The sequence below is a fragment of the Phalangium opilio genome, unplaced genomic scaffold (genome assembly GCF_054372755.1).
Source record: "Phalangium opilio isolate 3A_F unplaced genomic scaffold, DU_Popi_V2 ptg000209l_1, whole genome shotgun sequence".
NCBI classification, from domain to species: domain Eukaryota; kingdom Metazoa; phylum Arthropoda; class Arachnida; order Opiliones; family Phalangiidae; genus Phalangium; species Phalangium opilio.
The window spans coordinates 4,558,996-4,574,359 of NW_028324217.1; the positions used below are offsets into that span (position 1 = coordinate 4,558,996).

General features: G+C 37.7%; 1 long non-coding RNA gene across 1 annotated transcript; it reads right to left on the bottom strand.

Moving 5' to 3' along the window:
- Positions 1-2,639: 2,639 nt before the first annotated feature.
- Positions 2,640-3,899, bottom strand: LOC149618556 (uncharacterized). The gene is made up of 2 exons (XR_016375513.1): positions 3,512-3,899; positions 2,640-3,122 (listed from the first exon to the last, which is right to left on the bottom strand). It is a non-coding gene; the product is annotated as an uncharacterized LOC149618556 (long non-coding RNA).
- Between the last annotated feature and the right edge of the window lie 11,465 nt (positions 3,900-15,364).

Genomic DNA, 15,364 nt, shown 5'->3' on the forward strand with positions numbered 1-15,364 from the left:
AATAGGGAGATAGAAACGCGCTCTATAAAATCCGCCGAAAAATGGAAAAAATAGGGGGGTAGTAACAAAAATTTCTGGTACGATAAAATTTAGGATGCACTTCTTTCGCGCAAGGGGGGACCTAACCGCCTCTGTCTCTGTCTTCTCCTACGTAACTGAAATTTCTCTCTTGTATCAGTGATGCCAGGTGGGAAAAATGGAATTTCCCTTTCTAACCCTTAAAATTTCCCTTTTTGGACCAAAATTTTCCTAGTTCAGGGTTGCCAGATTCTGCTCATAGAAAATGTTAGAATTATAGCTTGACAACTGTTTTTGGCGATGTATTTTCGTAACGATTACAATGGGTCAGTTATTTAGCAAACGACTTTCGGTAATTCAATGTTTGGAAATTACTAAAAACAGTAGCAGGGTTGCCATCTAATAAGAATCCAACGTAATTAATAGGTCAATTTGATGAAGTTGTTTAATTTTCTATGTTGAGATAGTAGGTTTTGAATAAAATATTTCTTCCCATGGAATTTCCCTAGATTTAGCAAATTTTTGGTGGAATTTCCCTTTTCCCTTTTCACCGTTTTTAGGAGTCAAAATTTCCCCAGATATGGGAAATTTCCCTCAATCTGGCATCACTGTCTAGTATTGGTAGCCCGAAAGAGGAGAACCTGTAACGTCAACTGTGCGCGAATAAGTTGCGCGTTAAGAGCCGCGGCGTACCGTACATTTTCCCCTCTTCTCACTATGCATGGATCACGGCTGCCTATGCTGATTCTCTCTCCCTATTTCCCTCCTCTTTGGATGTACTGCTAACCTGAGTGTAGGACTTCAATTCTCGCTTTCATCGTTCTCGACCTTGTTCGAGCTGTAAGTCTCTAGCATTACGAACTTAGATAATAAGTATCAGACTTATGGAAAATATCCTATAAACTTATGGTGTAGTTCATATACATTATTTCATTAATTACTTGCGCTGGTAACCAACACAGACTGGAGGCCGCCCTAGTATGTTAATGGCCAACCTCCTTCAATCACTACATGAGGGAGGCTAGCCAACTCGCACTGCCTCTAGCGGTGCTTCGTGGAGCGAGGGAAATAACCCCCAGCGCGTTTGCTTCTCTGCTAAAATATATATGAACCATTTCGATATAACTAAGACTGAAAGACACAGGGCGCCTGCGCGTTAGTCATTTTGTATAATGATGGTGCATAGAGACTGATGGCAAAGTGGCAACCCTCTTACATGTTACGATACTGATGATTGGATGCCTAATGCTCTATTTACAACTGGAATTATAATTTATGTATTTAGATCTCTGTCCAACTTGACCAACTTCATCCCGCTATCAAACCATGATGATTTTGTACTTGAAAGTTATTTATTCGGCTTCAATGAACCTGGACATCCTGTCCTTGAACTGGCACTGTCAAGACTCTGGTCTTCTTACCAATCAACCCATTATTTCACGATTGGGCCTTTTTATCTTTGGAAAATGGCGGAAATACATTGTTTAAGAAAAGAAATAAAAGCTAAATTTGTCAGACCCAATATTCCGGAAATGGTTAAAAACAATTGCGATGTCAAAGTTGAAATAGTTAATAACTCCAGATGGAATTCCTTATCGGTTATAATACCATATTATAACGTACCGTCAAATTATATCCAGAGTTTGGGGTGCAGTTTTCATTTTAGGAATCATAACAGCAAGTTTGCACCCCTAACTAAGAGTCTAAATTCACCCTTTGTAAAAATAATGGCCCATAGTTGCCCCAAAATATTTTCACTCATTTCTGAAAACGACTTAATTTGATTTGTTTATCTTTACAATTTCATAAGATATGTTCCATAAGTTTTTCACTGGTAACTTAGAAACTGGAGCTTGTAATTTTGAAGTGATTGAAGTAGGTCATACATTCAGGGTAAAGCTACATACGTCTGGTGATGCGCTGCTGTCAAATTTGGGCTTAGTAAGTTCAGACTAAATAGGACCTAGATGGAACTTGGTCCTGCAAAATTAATTAACCACCACCGAGTGTAATTAGGACTTCAAATTATTGACTCGCTTCCGTCGTTCTCCCTCGAACTAGTTATCTCGAGTACTGTAAGTCTCTTAGTAGTATTAAGAACTTGTGTAACTAGTGCCATACTTATGGAACGTATCTCATAAACTTATGATATAATTGCAATATAATAATAATAAATAAGACAATAATGTTAATTGTAGTCTTATCCAATTTCCATTTATTTGGTATAACCAGAAAATATTTCAGAGAACCTGTATTTTTGTCATAAGGTAAAAACTTTGTGTTGTGTATATCATATACTGAACATAAAGAAGAGTTTACCGCAGTGTACTTCTACTTGCTTTTGTTCATTCGTGATCCTTTACATATCCCACGTGTACGACATAAAAAGCAACGCCTACTTCAAACCAGTACTTTCAGCTTTACTTTAGTTCTCTCGCAAACTGCGAACTGTTAACAATAAAGGCTTCACCGAGTTTCATTTAAAAATAAATAAATAAATATGCGTCATCGGCATTTAAACCCGTACTACAAACGCCTACTGATATATATAGCATTTATTTTTGTTATTGCCGTTATAATATACTCAATAATGAGTAATAATGGTAAGTCGTTAACAATCGTTTACAAATATCGGAATTATATTTTATTTGTTTAATAGATAAACAGAAATCTAAATTTAACGTATCTACATCACAAACAAAAATTGAAAACGTAGAAAAGATTAGGCCTAAACTTCGTAGAACAATATACGGACTCGAAACATCAGGCAAGAAAATCCTGAATTATAGACAAGCCTGTTCGATGGAATCAGCTGCTAGAATGAATCCCGATATGGATGTGGTTCTCCTGATGTCGTTTGACGATTCAACTTTCCGAAATCGTTTAACGGAAACACTATTGTCTTACGAAAATTTCAAAATAAAGATGCTGAATTTAACAGAAATATTTCGAGGCACAGCGGCTGAGAATTGGTATGAAAAGAGAATGGTGGCAAACAGTTTGTTTCCAGTTGAGCATTTAGCGGACGCTGCGAGATACGCCCTTATTTACAAGAAAGGAGGAATTTACATGGACCTCGATGCGTACATTCTAAGGTATGTAATCTAAAATAAATCATTGATACATTACTGAGATTTCTCGAGAACTTGTGATCATAAAAACGACACTGAAAGTTTAGATGTAGAGCTAGTATGGTTAAAACATTGAACACGTGGAAGAAGGAGAGATAACGATATAAAGGGGGAAGGTTACTATAGCGGCACAGCTTTATCTCTCTATCTTTGACTACCTCTCTCTCTCTCTCCCTCTCTCATGTGCATCTACGTGACCTACCTCGGTGCAGATCCGAGGAACCAGACGTCACGTGATCCGTACTGGCCGTAAACAAACTCCTCTGATTTTTACCCCTCTGTTGAAGGGGGTTGACCAGGAAGTTTGTCTCTAGAATCCTCCTCTTTATATGTCCTCACTGGTTAAAATAAACACCACTTACCAAATCAGTTGCGGAGAAGCCAACATACAAGAGGGGTGCAACCGTCTTAGATTCTTTCTTTCGCACCAACCAAGATGCAACCAGTCGCGCCGCCAGCAGTAGGCACGGGTAGGCACGTGCCTACGTTGGAAAATTTTGGCCTACTTGAGGGGCCTCCAAATTTTTAAAAACGTGCCTATAGAGGCCTTCAAATTAAATTTTATTTCTTACTTTAACAGCGTTTAATTACTTTATGTACTTTCATAGTTAATATTTCTATCTGTAAAAATCTAACACAACATCTCACACCTGTTTGACATATTCGCTACACTATGCTTTTGTAATGTACAAGAGAACATTTTCAAAACCCGTTTTCTTTATATTCTGAAGAGCAAGATCCCCCCGCTAAAGTGTTGACCGTTGACCCCCAGGTTACACCTCTCTTGTATAGAAACTAGAAAGGACACGAGTTGGAATTTCCCCTCCCAACCTAAAAACGGTAGGCGGCATGCGTCGCGGAGAGGAATAAAATTTTCCAACTGTAAACACACCAAGATTACACACTAGAGTAACTTTTAAGTGCTTCACGGAAACGAAAGATAATCCCTGATAAGAGACTTCAAGACAGTGTAATTATTGACTAAATTTATAAGAAGGGTCGCAAGGACACGGTTGCCAAAAACTTCGTACTATCTCACAAAAAAAGGAAATACTGAAATCTAATCGTTAAATCTATTATATTCCTCAAAATCCTGAAATAAATTAAAAATTATGCATGATAAATTTTCAAAACAAAAGGGAGGGGGGCCTGTAGATCATGCTGTGCCTACGCGAGAAATAATCCTGGCGTCGCTACTGGATGCAACTCCAGACGGAACCCGAATTCACTACACTCTAAGGGGCTAGCCAACTCGCGCTGCCTCTAGCGGTGATTACTGGCGCTAGGGAAATAACCCCCTGCCCCTGTGGTGCTTGCTTCTCTTCTGTAGCTAATGGAATGGTCTATTGAAAATATATTTACATCAGAAATCATAATTTGTGTTTTTAGATCCTTGTCGAACTTGACGAACTTCATATCTCTGACATTCGATTCAGTCCAGGTGAAACTACTTCTTGAAAATCATTTATTCGGCTTCGGCGAGCCCGGTCATCCTGTTCTTGAAATGGCACTTTCAAGACTGGAGTCTTCTTACGAATCGACCGAGTATTTCTCTATTGGGCCGAAGTATCTTTGGCAAATGGCGGAAATATATTGTTTAGGAATTGAAATACCTGATGAATCCGTCGAATCTTACATAACTGAAATATCTAATAGCAATTGCGAGGTCAAGGTTCATTTAGTTAATAATTCGGTATGGAATACTGTATTGGTTTTAATACCGCAATATTACGTACCACCTAATTATATTCAGAGTTTGGGAACCAATTTCCATGCGAGAAACAAAAATAGTAAAAAAGCACCACTAAATAAGTTTCTAAAGTCACCCTTCGAGAAAATAATGGACTATTGTTGCCCCAAGATTATATCGTTAATTGATCAATTTGAACTATTTTAATTAACTTTAGTAGCAATGAAATTAAAATTTAATTTTAGTAATTAGAAGAAAAATACCGTTATAATTTTTTTCCGAATAGCCAAAACCTTTTTAGAGCACCATCGTGGATACTACCAGAAGTATATAATAATTTTCTTCGAGAGAAGTGTACCTACCACAAAGCGGGGTAATTGTAACATGATTCTTCCCAACATCAGAATTAACATTTATTATAGCAAGGTTACCAAACCGAATCACATACTCCATAAATAGTTCCCTCATAGTGCTTAACTATTTGCCAAGGCGCATGCGCTTGTGGATTTTTGCTGGTTGATCTTGAAGACACTAATTTTACGTTGCCAAAGGCAGGAACCAATCAGAACTCGTTAAAACCGAGGGCTTAGCTAAAGCATAGTCTTTACTAGGATCAGAGGTTCAGTTAACTCCACCTCTCGACTATGGGAGCATCTAGTGGAGTTTATTTGAACTAGATTATAGCCGAGACTCATTTCTTGTACAGATATAGAATTTTGGGCTAGTAGGGAACGGTATAGGTTGTAGCTTTTGGGAAAGAGTTGCTCATCCTGATTGAAGAGAAGAGCAATTTAAACGCAACCCTTTGCACTAGATATACAAATGAATTTTTAATAAATCAAATGGATTTATACTTTGTTGTAGGTCATTTATATTATACGCTCCATGGATAATACCAGACTAGAAAAAGGGTAATCCCCTTTGTAACTCAGTGTTCTTTACAACGCGAGGGTAAAGAGTAGACATTGAAAAGGAGTCGCATGCAAAATTGCATCAAACCTTTATTGGTAAAAATAACCCTGGCAGTGTTTCGTTTTTAAAACATGATAAGTATCGTTTAATATTATTACAGTTACCCTTCAGTAGTACAGAGAATAAGAAACAATGGTAGATTATCTAACAAAGCTAGAACGATCCAAAGCCGTTTTTCTCTAGTCTGTCTGTAAATAACGCTGGAGGCTTTTTCTTGCAAACCATAAGTAAGGCATAATATTAACGCTGTTGCCCTTCAGTACTACAGAGAACAAATAGGTCCAATATATAAGGGCTTCTTTTACTAAACATTAAATATCCACGGCTTTTGTTTCTTGTCTGTCTATAAATAACGCTGGCAGCGTTTCGATTCAAAAACATGATCAGTAAGGTTTAATATTAAGGCAGAAACTAAAAACCAAGGTATATATCATATAAAGTTCTAACTTACTGTTAAGCACTAAAAATCCAGAGCCTTTTTCAAAAGTCTGTCTGTAAATAACGCTGCAAACACTACAACTACGGTTTAATATTAACGCAGTTTCTTTTGCGCTAGAACAAACTTGTCTTACCACTCCTTGTATTGTCGTTTCTCTTTGACGAAAGGTTCATCGGAGCTCAAAACCAAAGCTGCTTAGAAAACCGTGTACATAATCCTCTTTCCACTGCTTCAAAGATTAAAAATTCATTCTAGGCGTCACTTTTAATCTACATTTCCAAAAATAATCAATAATACCCAAGGTACAGAGTTTCTACGAAAAAAAAAAAGAAAATAAATAAAAGTTAAGCCGCTTAACATGATTTCGGAATTGAATATAGAAAAAAAAATTAAATTTGATTTTATCCTTGAGAGGACAGAGAGATAAATAACTTACAATTTAATTACAATAACAAAAATTACTTAATTAAGTTTCATTTGAAAAAGGGTAGCTTTGGTATATGGTTTTTTCATGAATCTATTAATTAGCATGAATATTGACTAGGAATATTAGGAGCTTAAAGCTTGTGACGTTAGTCAAGTTTCGGGACTTTTTGTGAGCAGACGACTTGTCTAGACGGTCTGCGGAGTGTAGGCGTTTTGAGAGACACGAGGAGTAAGGACCATGCGGTGAAATGAGAATTATCAACTGAAGGTATCGTCGTTTTCAGACATTTCAAATAAAAGTTTCTTAGTTAAATATTTAAAAGCATTTCATAACCTTATGATTTATAGATTTTAATAGATATTTAAGAGACTTTGAGTAGCGCTAAGCCTAGGTTTCTGATGATAGAGATATATAAATATTCATGTTAATAAAAAGATTCATGGCTTTGCAAGAATTTCGATACAGAAACCACATTTTTTTCCTACTAACTTTAAATTCAGTTGGAATGTAATCTAATTATTTTGGGACGGTAGTAATTAAGTATTTAATTATCTTTTGGGTTTTAAAAAGGTTCCTTGATGAGAAAACTCGAGGATAATAGAACTAATTTTCTACTGGAAATGGGAAATATTTTTAAGTTAATTAACCAAAATTTTAATTTGATTGTTGAAAAAAAATACTAAAATTCAGAGCCTTATTTGGACAATAGAACGTACAGTAACTAAAGCTGAGGCCCCGTTCCTCTCATGAGTCATCTAAAAAAATATGTACTGCCCCTTTCTGTGGTATACTATTAGGTTAAGGTAAAATATGTGGCCATCTTTTAAAAAGGTAGCCAAACGAGTACAATACTGGGCACCTTTGCTGTTCCCAACATCAGAACTAACATTTGGAGCAAGGTTACTAAACCGAATCACATACGCCATGTAAATAGTTCCCTCATCATTACTCTATTAGCGCTGCTTAACAATTTGCCAATGCATGCGTTTGGGTATTTTTGTCCCACGTCAAGAGAATCAAGGTTTGTTGGTAAATTGATTGCTGCATTGGGATTTAGTAAATACCAAACAGTTATAGAATTCACCCTAGCACGGTGCGATGCCCATCTGAAGTCGAGCTAACTAAAAGGGGGTCCCTCGCCTGGGAAGAATCATGTTACATAACTAAAGAATATTAAGAGGATACAGAGTGTCATCCTTCTTCTATTATCCTCTCCTGAAAATATTCATTAATCTGGGACAACAACCAGAAGTATAACCAAAAGGTCCAGACAGTCAACGTCTGGCTCCTTAGCACCATGCATGTTGGCACATATATGCAATCAATGAAAGTTGAGACGCTGAGTTTGCAAGCCAGTTAAAAATATTGAGAAATATCCATTTGGGCTGGAGCCTTAGACCATTTGGGTTGAAAAACGGTGTTTTTTCCTGTAAAACGCTCTAAAGAAGAAAAGTTTGAGAGAAGAAAGTATATATAGGCCTACGTAGGCACTTTCTTTTTCAACGCGCCGAAATCTTTTCCGTTAGTCAGCTCTTCCTCCGTCATTTAAGTGGGTCAACTCTTCTAATCACTTGGCCAGGCCTAAAAGGATAATGATATCGCTAGGGCAAGCTCGCTACTCCAATGAGAAAACATCAGGAAACCGCAGTTTCTGCTGTTTCTGTAAATAATGATCCGATGGATAAAAACGTAATTACTCCGGGACTCTCTCTATACGTCCTAACGTAAGCCTATCATACTCTCCGTAAGTATGGGTCGTTAGGTTGTTTGATTTTGAACTGTTTCAAATACTCATCAAACTCATTTTCAAGGGATGTGCAATTCGTTGTGTAGAGGCTTGTCAAGAACTGAATATTGAAGTAGAAGTGTTACTATTTCCTGGAGTAATAATTGGACAATGTCACGTGATTGTCTGTCGTCTGCTTGAACGGAGAGATTCAATGGAAATGTCGATGCCCATATGCACTGATAACGTTATGAAATTTACTCATGCCCAGTAGAGATCTTTGAGGGGCGTGTCCAGCTACGTATTTTTCTTAGAGGGGCGTGATACGGGAAGTATTTTTCTAAGAGGGGCTTGATCTGGGGCGTATTTTTCTTAGAGGGGCGTGTTTAGAGGCGTATTTTTCTTAAGAGGGACGTTTTCTGGAGTAGATTTCTCAAAGAAGATGTCTCCTGGTGGTGAATTTTTCTGATGTTGAAATGATAATGTCCTACTGCTTACTCTATCTCTAAACTGAACCCAACTCTACCAAGGAAAGAGATCATATCTGTATTCTGTTCCGGTTTGGAGGAGGCACCTCTAAACACAGATGGGGGAGCAGTATCTTTACTTTCTCCACCCACTTATGAACAATGCAGAGATACTACAAGACCCAACGTCGGACCCATACTAATGCATTATGTGGTTATGGTTGTACTCTGTAATGTCTGGAAGAAAGCTTATCGAAGAAAATGCGTCTCCGACTCTTTTAGTGGTTCTTGGTACCTTCGATCCAGGTGATATAGAAGCCGCAATACCACAGCGTAAACGAACGCAGAAAGGACTGAGGGCTTTCTTTCCTTAAGTAGTTTGTTTTTTTCTTTCGGTAAATACTGAATATTGGAATTTAAGTACACTTAGAAATGACTCTGTTGATTTTGAGATGAAATGGATTTTTATGAAATTGCAATTGGTGGATCGTTGGTAAATTTTATTTACAAAGTGGTAACGTTCAACGGATGCTTCTGCAATTCAGAACACTGGTACATAGTTGTAAACCAGAGGTATAGAAGTATAGTTTTGATTTTAATAAGCGGCCATATTTGAAAATGGCGGACAGGTAAGTGAAAAAGGTTTCGGGCGTGTTATGCGATAAAAATGTCTATCGATTCCAATTCCAAATATCCTCAATGAAACGACTTAAATCCTGCACCTATGATTACGCCATGTCATGGCTACTGTGTCGAGGGACCAGCAACAATTTTGACTGTACTAAAGAGATTAGGCGTATCAAGACTTCACGTAACCCGTAATCGTTGTACATGGATTCTGAGAGTGAATAGCCCCTCGATTTGTCTAAGATTAAAAAAATAATATTGTGTACCCTAATGATACGACTCTACATGGTGTTTCTGATAAAATAAATTGTGTGTGTTTTAGGGTCAAAGAAAATTTGGTTAGGGACATAATGGTCTCCCAAACATTGATTGACCCCTAAGACTAGGAAATAGTCACACATGTGAAATAAGACAATAGTTATTGAACCTTTATCTAACTGATGCAAAAGTGTACTAATAGAACCGTATATCTCCGTAACTTAATTTTGTAGACACCATGCTCTTGACACTTCCCATTCCTAAGAATACACCGTTTAATTTATGGCAGACTTATCGTAAACACCCTATGTATGCATGTAAGAGGTTTATGGCATTTATTGGAAACGATAGAGAATATGCTATTGGAACTTAGTAAAAATGTTCAACTGGTGCTTTTGGGGGAGAAATGCGGTATCTTTCGGGTATCGGAATCTCCTTTGACCATAAGTGAATCATCCTCATTAAGTATCCATCTGTACATATTTGTTGGAACGTCTCCTGCGCCTTTTCTTGACGTCAGCCTCGAGGAGAGGTTTACTTATCACCTCTAGCGTTTCATACTAAGAAAGAATTATTTCACGACGGTAGTACCTCATATAATTTAATACCAGTTTAGGGTATTCATCTGTGCATCTTTGTTAATTGGATCGTCTCCTGCCCCTTTCCAGGACGTCTGCACTTAAGAAACGTTTTATTATCACCTCTAGCGTTTCATACTAAGAAAGAATTCTTTGACGACGGTAATACCTCATATAATTTAATACCAGTTTAGGGTATCCATCTGTGCATCTTTGTTAATTGGATCGTTTCCTACCCCTTTCCTTGACGTCTGTCTCGAGGAGAGGTTTACTTATCACCTCTAGCGTTTCATACTAAGAAAGAATTCTTTCACGACGGTAGTACCTGATATAATTTAATACCAGGTCGGGGTTGAGAATGAATTTAGTCAACAGGGGTAGGACTAGTAAACCATAGATTACATTCAGACATGGAAACTTAATGGTAGATGATGAACTTATGCTCTAACCTAAAAGGACCCCCAAAGATTGCGAGTACTCTAGGATGTAAAAAGATCGATAGAGCGTACGGGAAGTGACGGGTGCGGGTAGGCTTGATTGGCCGCTGGCGATGCGCTTGAGGGAAAGGTTGAGGTCGACGGGGAAAAGCTTACTTGGCCGGAACGAAGAGAAGACGGACGCCTGCCTAGGATTACGCTTAAGCTTTTTTCGACATTTCGACAAGAAGCTTCAATCCACTCGCCAACCGGCGATACTTAATCTCTCTTTCTCTTTCACTCTTATACGACACAATCCCGATTTTATTTTCCAAGTAAAGCGATCCCCGGCCAGTTTATTCCTCAAGACTTTATCGCAATTCCTACATCCATACGCTTATATATAAATGTTTTGCTTAAAACATGAATCTTACTACACGACCTTTCTTTTATTTTGCTATCAAAGTGCTCTAAGGCCAAAAACTATTCTAAAACTTATGATAAGGGTTTTTCAAGGGACAGATTTAATTTTAGAAGTAGGAATGGAGAACAGAGTAATGTGGGCGCGCGTCAAAGTCCCGGACCCCCTTCCCCGGGACGGAGGGGTAAGAAAGAAGAGGCAGGTCATAGCAACTGAGGCAAAAAGGAATTACGTATTTTTCGCCGTCCCCATCAGCAACGTCATCAAAACGTAGTTTAAGTGAGCCAATAAGATAATTTAAACTTTTCGTTACGTATTGGAGGGAGGGGCTCTATACTGGGCTGAAGTAAATACTAACCGTTCTCCATTCCTACTTCTAAAATTAAATCTATCCCTGATATAATAAAGTGAAGGTATGCATAAGCAACGTGGACGTTATTTAGCGTTGTAGGCTTGTAGTATTGCAAGGTAATTCTAGATTTAATTTTAACACTGTTTTTACCTCTCCGAGTGACGATGACGTCACGGAGAGGTATTACACCGGCCGTGTCTGTGTGTCTGTGTGTCTGTCTGTCTGTCTGTCTGTCTGTCTGTCTGTCAGACCCCACATGACCGCGTTCGCAGTTTCCAAATCGGAGCAATCGTGTTCGCCATTGCCGAACTGCTTTCACAGTCACGGAAATGGCTCCTCTACTTGAGTTCTCACACCACCATCTTCTGGTCTTTGTCCATCCCACACGGACACCAGTCTGTACTTACTGGCTTCTAATCACCACCATCTTTTGATCTTTGTCCATCCCACTTGGACACCAGTCTGTACATTCTGGCTTCTAACATCCACTGGTCTTCCGTCTATTCCACATAGACACCAATCTGTATCATTGGCTTCTACTCCATTATCATCGTTTGGTTTTAGGATATACGCGGCGATCAGCTAGGGTTACGAGAAACGTCTAGCCTCCCTAAGGTAGGATCGCTACCAAAGGTTTTCGCATTTGCGGTTTTTCCTTACTATTATAATGGAAACGAATCGTATATATACCCCAAAATTTGAAGAAAGCGGGAAGAGGGGTACCCTTCACTTTAAACGTCAATATTAGCAAAGTTTGAGATGATAATAGGTATAACTTTATTTTAAACGATTTAACTATTATTAATGTTAATTATTGAAGATTAAAATAATTAAAAATAATTATATTTATTTAAATATTAAAGATAATCTTGTTTCTCAACTCAAAATTAATACGGAAAGAGTTAAAAAGCAGTCTATGTTTTTGTCTGTGTGTGTCCGTCCATTGTTACACTAGTGCGTCGCGTTAGCAGTTAGCCTTGTGTTGATGTGTTAAGAAATCATACAGAACCTTAATATTCCCTTTTTCCATAATATAAAGTGAATATGTGGAAGTATTTTTCGTAATTATGATGCATTTAGTACTTTTGTAGCTTTAAAGCTCTGTTTCATTTTGATATTCCAAAGATTTGTTTTAGAATTGTTATTTGAAATGGCTGTTTATATATTACTTAAGCTATACTACATCTGAATATAGAATAATCATTGGTTTAGTGATTTCATGAAGAAAACTAAGACCTAGACTCCGGCGGGTATATTAAGTATCATCCGCAATAGTCTTAGTGAAACAAAGAGTAAATAATTGAGGCCTGAGGTGAAGTAAACTTTGGGCTTTGATTTTCGTGTCTGAAATGAAGAGACATCAACGGTTCAGAGTGAGCCGAAAGTTAAATACACTATTAAATAATCAGGTTAAGATTTTATAATAGAAGAAAAGATCATGGTGGCAATTAGAATAGTAAAAGGGCTAATGGTAAACGGGTAGTAGCTACAGACTTTTTATTCTCTTTATGGTGCGCATTGACTATTAGTGCGTCTAGCTATAATTTAGCTTTGGTGTTATTTAACGTTAACATTCATGTTGGCAAACTAAGAATATTGTGTAGGTGAGACGAGACGATAGTGTTTACACTGCAGACCAGTTGTGAATGTAGCTATCAGATTATACGGTAAACAGCTGAAGCGTACACTTCATTCCCTGTTCTTTTCCCCATTGACTGATTTCCATGTGTCCAAGATTTATCCTTATTGGATGTAAAATGTCGTCTGCTTTACTGTATTATTCGCTATGCTTGGAATACTGCTTCAATATTTCGTAAATTTTTACTTCAAAAAAGAGAAATAATTCCATATCTAGGTAAATAAGTTTGTAGTAGTAGACCTCTTGACTCGGAGAGGTAATATTTTGGTTTTCCCAACTTGTTTGTGTCATGTTATGACCCCCATTTTATATAGGACTATTTCACCATAGTTTTTTAGTTCTGTGTGATTTAGTTGATTTAAATACGACTCTAGTTGGTGAATACTGTTAGACGTTTTCATACCACGTACGACCGCTATCAAATTGGCGCTGCGTAGATGGGTAGGGTACAGAGGGTACGTTTTTAGGTATTTAGATTACCACTCCAATTCACGTCTTTCCTCCAAGGTTTGAGCACAGTCGTATATACACTTCATTTTAGAATTGGAAACCGCAACAGAAAGGAAGCATATAATCTAGTATCAAGGTCAAAGTACTCTTTACTTTGAGTAGGCGAGAAGGGGGAGGTGTAGGTCACGAGATGCATTCTTTTACCCTCACTGCGCAAGTGTAGCTGAAAAAAAACGTTGCTTTCGGGTGCCAAGTTCATGTAGTCAGCGAGTTTGAATTGGAAAGATGCCAATTTTTGGGGGTGTGAAAATTTAAAAGCAACGTGATGTGAGTCACAGTAGATCAACTACAACTAAAAATACGTGGCGTTAATTTCTTCGTTACGAGTTTCTCGGCTTCAAAGACAGTTAAGTGACGGGTTTTACTTCGCTCTTGTTACATTGAGAACGCGTCTTCGTGGTTATTATTTAATTAACAGCAACATTAACTGTGAAAATTAATTAACTATGATAAAACTTGGACTATTTGGTCTACAGATTACGAGACTTGAAGTTCATCAACTCAACAATCAGGTAAATTTAAAATCTGTAGAAGTACTTTTCACGGTACCCAATGTACTGTGGGAAATCATGAAATAACTACTGAGTTCTTAAGGTGGATAAAACGGAAACCCAGTCCCTGTGGTATTTATGTTGTGTTGCTTTAGTTTAGGTTACTTCAGGTAAGGTTAAGGCACGTTAGGTTTAGGGTTCAAATTAGATTTGGTTAGCTGAAGTTCAATGGTGGTCAGGTTGCCATCTTCCAGTCAGTAAAGAACCGACGTAACTGTGCGATTTAAAATTATAACGTTTAACAAACGCATCGGAAAACTCCTGTGTTTAGGCTGGCCTTGGCATGCTTTCCACGACTTTAGAGTTTCGAACCTAAGAAACAAATTCTTCGCACTAATTATCTCTAATTAATTATCCCTTTGAATACTTTGAATAATTGAAAATTGCCCATATGACAGTGACGTATCAAGTAACGCGAGGTCAGGAAAGGGCGCGTGCAATGATCAACTCGTAACACGATAAAGCCAGGGATATATTTAATTTTAGAAGTAGGAATGGAGAACGGTTAGTATTTACTTCAGTCCGACTCATAGAACACCCAGTATAGAGCCCTTCCTTCCAACACGTAACGAAAAGTTTAAATTATCTTATTGGTTGACTCACTTAAACTACGTTTTGATGACATTGCTGACGGGGACGGCAAAAAACATGTAATTCCATTTTACCTCTGTTGCTATGACTCGCCTCTTCTTTCATACCCCTCCATCCCTGGGAAGGGGGCCCGGGACTTTGACGCGCGCCAAGATTACTCTGTTCTCCATTCCTACTTCTAAAATTAAATCTATCCCTGATAAAACACAAGATAAAATGGAAACAAAATGATTCTTGTTCAATGATTACGAAAAGATTTATCTACCCTGCAGTTATTGAGTTAATATGTTAGCAAATAGTAGCAATTTTTTTTAAAAAATGGAACGTGGTCCTTGCAGGGCAATAAAACGAAATTTGAGTTATTTTAAAAATTAAAACGCGTGAAATGAAAGCGGGCCGGGGAACGTATCGTCAATTATGATTTGATAAAAGTTAGTTTTGTACCGTTAAGTTTTAGCGCCGCGGAATTTCTGCTGATTCACCCATTAGGCCTTCATTTATGTCAGAAAGAATAACAGAAAAGCACTCTAGCTTGAATTTTAAGCTCCAAT